Raw genomic sequence first — 7,491 nt, forward strand, 5'->3', positions numbered from 1 at the left:
TACTATGTGATTCCAGAAACTTCTTTAAGTGTTATAGGCATCCATCTGCCAAAATAGTAGTTCAAAATAATTAATGTGCTTGTATAATACATGAATTAAATGTATATGCTTAGATTAATAAATGAAATGTCATAGAAAACATTTTATAATTTGAGACACTGGAGATTATGTGTTCATCCCCTTGCCATTTAGAGTGTTTTCTCTGAGTACCACAATACCTCAGCTCTTTGACAGTCACACAGAAGAGTAGTAGTACTGAGGCCATCATTGTAGTGGGATACCTTATCCTCCTTGTTCTAAGAATCTGGGGTTAGAAGCACTAACTATACTAGTCACTATGTGATTTCAGAAATTTCATATGTATTGTAATAATCCATCTGTAAATCAGGTCAGTTCTAGAATGGAGTTCATAAACAGTTGCAAAACTTAAACTAAACCATATGACAGCAATGATTATTAAAGCCTGGGGTAGCTAACATTGTTTAAACAAATGGCCAAATGGATGCTAAGTGGGTAGAGAAGCAAGACACATTTCTAAAGACTAGATACTACTTCCCGCACATCTTCATCTGTGAAAAAGGGCCTGAGTGAACCCTAAAGGGACAAGAATTTTGGATTCTTTGGTGTTTTAGAGAGGCTTTGAACATTTCAAAGAGACTGATATTTCAAAGTGCATGAGTATTTTAAAAATGTGAGGTTTAAAAATGCTGAAAGTTTGGTATTGTAATATTAACATGAAATCTTGGTAATAAATGAGAATGGAAGGGGTATATGTAGTTGAACAATGTTGTATATATGTGTCAAGATGACAACAGGTCAATAGTCCTGGCTAGTGTTTTGTCAACTTGGCAAGCTTGAGTCATCTGTAAGAGAGAATTTCACCTGAGAACATGCCTCTGCCAACAAAACTTTAAGGCATATGGGGGTGGATCTTGCTGTAGGCAGTGCCACTCCTGGCTGGGTGGTCCTGAATTCTATAAAAAAAATATAAGCAAGCAAGTATTGAAGAACAGCACAGTAAACAAGGATCTTCCCTGTCATCTGAATCAGTTCTTACATTCAAATTACTGCCTGGATTTTCTGCCCTGAATTTTCTGGCCGATCAATGAGAAGCTTTAAGATACAACAAACCTTTAGGAAAGTTGTGTGATCATGTTTTCTGTGAGGGTTTTTTTTTTTTATTATGTATTCATTTCATTTACATTTCCAATGCTATCCCAAAAGTACCCCACCCGCTCCCCCAACCACTCCCCCACCCACCCACTCCCACTTCTTGGCCCTGGCATTCCCCTGTACTGAGGCATATAAAGTTTGCACGACCAATGGGCCTCTCCTTCCACTGATGGCCGACTAGGCCATCTTCTGATATATATGCAGCTAGAGACACAGCTCTGGAGAGTACTGGGTAGTTCATATTGTTGTTCCACCTATAGGGTTACAGATCCCTTTAGCTCCTTGGGTACTTTCTCTAGCTCCTCCATTGGGGGCCGTGTGACCCATCCAATAGCTGACTGTGAGCATCCACTACGGTGTTTGCTAGGCCCCGGCATAGTCTCTCAGGAGACAGCTATATCTGGGTCCTTTCAGCAAAATCTTGCTGGTGTATGCAATGGTGTCAGCGTTTGGATGCTGATTATGGGATGGATCCCTGCATATGGCAGGCTCTAGATGATTGAAAGCAGAAATTGGGAGAGAGGTGTTGATGAATGATCATTCAAGTTCAACAAAGAAAAAAAAAGATACAATAAACCCTTCTCTCCGCAAATTGCTTTTTTTTTTTTTCTTTTTCAAGAAAGGATTTCTCTGTGCAGCCATGGATGTACTAGAACATGCTTTTTAGACCAGATTGGCTTTGAACTTAGAAGGATCTGCCTGCCTCTGCCTCCTGAATGCTAAGATTTATGGTATGTATCACCTCAATCATGTTATTTCCTAAGAAAATCTTGATTAAGACCACATCATCTTTCACAGTAGCCTGTGAGCTTGTGCTTGCACATGCAGGAGCACATTCTCACACAGTCTATACATATGCTTACATTCAAATAATTAATATGCAAGACAAATTTTAAAATGTGTATATAACTATGCCTGCAATTTGTATATATGTATAATATACATATTTGCATAAGATGTAGTAAAACATAATGTATACATAATAGTGTTTCTGAAATATATACAAATACAATGCATATTTGAGTATGTACATATATACAAACTTGCATAGTATAATAAGTTATATTTATTTGTATTGACATATAAGTCTATAATAATTAAATTCATTAAAGAGACAATATCTGCTTTCCTATTTAAAAATTGTATCCTCATGTTGCTTCAGCAAAAATAACTGATTCAAGTTATTGGATTAAAAATAATGCCTGTACTAAAGTGAAATTTCCCAGGCCAATGAACAATCAACTAGTTTCATTTTCCATTCTTATCAATAGCTACATGGTCAATAAAGGTCTTACACATTATGGTACCATTATAAGAAACAATGTGTAAAATAGAAAATATAAAGCTATTTTATTTAACTGAGGATTATAATTATATTTACCTTTAGTATAATATTTTAGTTTGTCTTCATTTTTATTTTTCAAAACAATATCACCAGTACATCAATAAGACACTTTCACAGAAAGTCACACTTACGTATATAATTTTTTTAAAAAGAAAGATAAAAAGAGTGACAAAGTACACCTTTTATTTTACAAAAGTAACCTACTTAAAAGAGTACAAATACATTAGCAAACCGGGGTCTGGACCACCAACCAAAGAATTCACATGAAGGGACTCATGGCTCTGGCCACATATGTGGCTTTGCTTGACATCAGGGGGAAAGGAGGTTATTGGTGAGGGAGCACCCTCATAGAGCAGGGAGGGGATTTGATAGGAGGTTACCGAAGGGGAGACTTGGAAAGGGGAAAACATTTAAAATGTAAATAAAGAAATTATCCAATAAAAAAGTAATATGGAAAAAGAATGTAATATAGAAAAGACAATACCAATATCAATTAACAATCCTTTCAGCACAGGACTTGGGGTAGTATTTAAACATGAACATAAATCACTTACTTTTGTGTAGGTTTACATTTTATTTCCTGTAGAAATACTATAGAGGTGATATACAACCTGAAATTTATATTATGAATCTTCATTTTTTTCAACAGATTTTCTTAGAGACCACACAGATTCATGATCCCCCAATATTGAATGAGGGTTTCTTTTCCCCACCATCTTACCAGCACTTGTTGGGAACTTTTTTCTTTCTAGTGTAAGATGAAATCTCAGTATAGTTTTAATTTAAATTTCCTTAACTTGTACGGATGTTGGATACTTCTAAAGGTATCCCTTAATACCCACTCAATAGGAAGGAATACATACCTGAGAGTGTAACTAGCCATCTATCCTTGGTTGGTGAGGTCATCAAACCTAGAAAATAACCTATTGTTACCACTTCTGAAGTCAGTATAAATTGTCAGTGCATATAATACTTGTTACAGCTACATATTGTATAACTCTCACTTCTTGACAAAGGAGCTTCTTTTCACAGCAGATGGAGGAAAATGATCCACAAGAATTCATGATACAGAGAATAGATCATGTGCTACTGAACCATAATTGATGATGTACCTACAATACATGCCCATGAAAAGGTCCAGAAAAAAAGTGGGGAATTGAGAAAGAAAGTTGGTAAAACCTGGAGGACCAGAATCCCTGCCAAGAGGTAGTGTAATCTATACAGAATATGGATATTATACCCTGCCCTGGACTGAGGATTCATTATCAGCTGTACTCCATGCATGATTAACAATCTTCTCAGCACAGGAAAATGGACTTTCCCTGTCCTCATAGCTATCAGTTGTAAATATGCTATTGGCTAGTAAGATGCGAGTTCTACCCACTGGGATTTTGTTAGGCTTGAACTTATACAGCTCTACATATTTTGAGATTCTTTATGAATTCCTGTGTATCTGATCTGTAGTGTTTGGTAACCCTGTTTTAAAATTCTTGATGCCTTTTAATTGACATAGTTTTACTGTTTTCATACACAGCCTTTATGGTTGAATATTCTATGTCTTTCTTTTAACAGGCATAAGTTCCTATAAAAGAGTTTACCACACATCCAGGACTATAGAGTGCTATAGTCACTGGAAGGAGTCAGTTGGCCTATCTAACTGGCTTACTATTTAACTTCAAAAACAGTGAATTGTCATTTTATTTTGAGTAAAGAATACTATTATCAGAACACATGAACAGATGGAAATCCACAATGAATCCTTGGTCAATGCATCAAGTTGTCTGTGGTGAGACTCATGTGAAAACTCAGCTCTCAGGAAGATGAAGCAAGATAAACATATATTCTGCTGGTGGGGTGGCTCATGCCTTTAATCCCAGCACTTGGGAGGCAGAGGCAGGCGAATTTCTGAGTTTGAGGCCAGCCTGGTCTACAAAGTGAGTTCCCAGACAGCCAGGGCTATACAGAGAAACCCTGTCTCTAAAAACACAAAACAAAAACATAAACCCCAAAACAAGAACAAACAAACAAAAAACAAAAAGATGAATATAAATTTCAGGCAAGATATACTGAGATCCTGTTGTAAAATAGCAATCAATGCTTTAATCCCACAGATACAATACCACTTGAAGCAACATGTGGAAATATAGGTTGAAAAAAATCACTTGTGAAAGACATGCATAGAATGCATCCATATGTCAAAAACAAAAAGGACATCATTTTTACTTTATCTAAAAAAATTAATTCTCAGAAACAGTCTTTTGATAGCTATGGTTTTATTTTAATTCATTTTTGATCTTTGAAGCAGGAGGTAGTTAGATGAAATGGTCTCTCTTGGATGTATCCTTTTATATAACCTAGCATATCATATTGTTCTCATGATCAATGTTCAATGATCTGTAAAAAGGATATGTAAATCAGAAAAAAATGACGAGCCAGATGGACTGGACAGTGATAGAATAATCTTCAAATTACCAAGAAAATAAAAACAAGAGTTAGCAACCCATAGCCTTGACCTAAACATGTCCCCTGCTTTGCTAAAAAGGAGAGATGTTTCTGTTCCAGTATTTTCTAACAAGTATAATCATTGTATAACCAATATGAGACAATTGTTCTTAACCATGTGGAACACAATTAATTTCTCAATTATGAAAGAACAGATTGTGATAAGCCTCTCTAACATTTAGGAACAGGAAAAACAGGTAATTGGGTTTGCTGTTGCAGAGTTTAAGGAAAATCTTTATTGAGTTTGGTTTTATATATATATATATATATATATATATATATATATATATATATATATATGTGTATATATATATGTATATATGTATATATATATATATACATATATATGACAAAATAAATTAATGATGATTTTTCTCAGAGATTTCAGAGAAAATGGAGAAAGTTCTTGTAAAATAATTTTTTTCTATCTTTAAATATATTCTTTTCAACCAGTAAACACATCACACATGAACCCTGGTTATTGTTGATGACAATTCTTATGCCTTAATTTTGCATTTCTTATCATAAAAATTATACGTGATTTTTACATAGTTCAAATTTCAGAGTGTGTGTGTGTGTGTATGTGTGTTTGTGAGAGAGAGACAGAGAGGGAGAGAGAGAGAAAGAGAAATTTCAGTGTGTGTGTGTGTGTGTGTGTGTGTGTGAGAGAGAGAGAGAGAGAGAGAGAGAGAGAGAGAGAGAGAGAGAAAGAGAGAATACCTGTGTGGATAAAAGGGAAAAGAAAGTTCTCAAGTGCTAAAGTGTCAACTCTTTTGTACCTCCTTGTTGTATCTAACAATGGACCTCAGCTTGTCAGGCACATTGATGTATCACACATGCAAACATCTCTATTATTTATTGAACAATCTCACTAGCACCTATTTTTTTAAATCAATTTAAAAAGGAATGAGTTTCAATCGAGACACAAAGCAACTTCATCCCACTCCAACTCTATGATATCACTGTTGCTCTATTTCACCACTTCATCTTAGACTCGACACCGTGGCTGTCTCATTTCACTTGTGTTTTCTCAAACTCTTTAGTTCCCATTTCCTCTCTTGGCCATCTTCTGGATCTAACTTCAGCAAGTATACTTATACTAAACACCAGTCCATACATATAGGCATATGTGTCTGTACATATGCATGTGTATGTACTCATATATACATATACACATACACTTCATACATATACAAACATATTAATGTAGATTCATTATCAATTAACCACAGCACGAGGTTGTTACACACCTCAATGGTTTATGTTCCGAAAAGCAAGGCACACATACGGCTTTTGTATTTTCTGCCATAAGTAGCATAATAGCTGAGAAACTGCCTAGCCTCGATATTGCTAGAATCTACCTCCTTCAGACAATTTTGAGTTACTACATACTAGTTTCTCTGTTCCATTTTGAGTGCTTTTAACTCCAATTAGTTAGCCATCTGAGGCCAAGTTCTTGGCCCAAAGCCTGGGCTGCTCTACTTGGTTCTCTCTTCCATGGCAGCCTCTGTGTATTTCCTTTCTATGCACTCTCCTAAAGCCTGGCTGATCTCCTTCTCCTCCTCCTCCCAGTCCCAAACCTATGAATTCTAAAAATCCCATCTCTATCTTCCTCCCCAGTGACTGGTTGATGACTTCTTTATTATCCAATCAGAAACACCTGGGGGCAGGTACCCAGAAGCTATATGCAGACCCTCCAGTGTAAACAGTTTTTTTTTGGAGGGGGTAATTAGCATTTTAATACAATCAGATAAATTCTAATGTATAATATTTATATTCATTGTAAATAATTAATAACTAGTATCTACTTATGAATGAACATATGCAGGACTGATTTTCTAAACCAGGACATATCACTTAGGAGAAAAATTTCCAATGACATTTATTATCTTGAAAATGACAAGACAATGTTTTTCATGACTAAGTGAACTTTTGTAATGTAGAGGTACCATACCTTCTTCACTAGCATCATGCATATATATCACATCTTCTTCAACAATTTACCTGCTGAGGGAGAATTACATTGTTTCAGTTGCTATGAATATTATGGCAATAAAATTATTTCTTAAACAAGTAGAATCCTCGAGATACTTGAGGCTCCAGAGAATGCAGAGGTCTAGTGGGGTGGGGTTAGTGGGTGGGGACATCCTCTTAGAGATGAGGGAGGAGGTATCAGATGAGGAACAACCAGAGTGGGGACCAGGAGGGGGGTAACGACTGGACTGTAAGAATGGTTTAAGAATAATTTTTTTAATGGAAAGAAAAAATAAAGGAGTCCTATGTGTGCAAATACAAGAGTGTTATAATAGGGTCATATACTAGGTCCAGATTTAGATTTTTGGGTAAACTTTATAAAAACTTAAATAGTCCTCACATCAGTTTATACTTTCCCCAGCAGTAAATAATTGTCCTTTTTACATACATCATTTCCAGAATTTATGGCAAGTTATTCTTAATTGATTAAGACTGTA

At 35.6% G+C, this 7,491-nt stretch overlaps 1 long non-coding RNA gene across 1 annotated transcript; it reads right to left on the reverse strand.

Annotated features, from left to right (window-relative positions):
* Positions 1-922: 922 nt before the first annotated feature.
* Gm41012 lies at positions 923-7,029 on the reverse strand. The gene is made up of 3 exons (XR_873712.1): positions 6,975-7,029; positions 3,382-3,429; positions 923-974 (listed from the first exon to the last, which is right to left on the reverse strand). It is a non-coding gene; the product is annotated as a predicted gene, 41012 (long non-coding RNA).
* Positions 7,030-7,491: the final 462 nt, after the last annotated feature.

This window comes from Mus musculus, chromosome 13 (assembly GCF_000001635.26).
Source record: "Mus musculus strain C57BL/6J chromosome 13, GRCm38.p6 C57BL/6J".
Taxonomy (NCBI): Eukaryota; Metazoa; Chordata; class Mammalia; order Rodentia; family Muridae; genus Mus; species Mus musculus.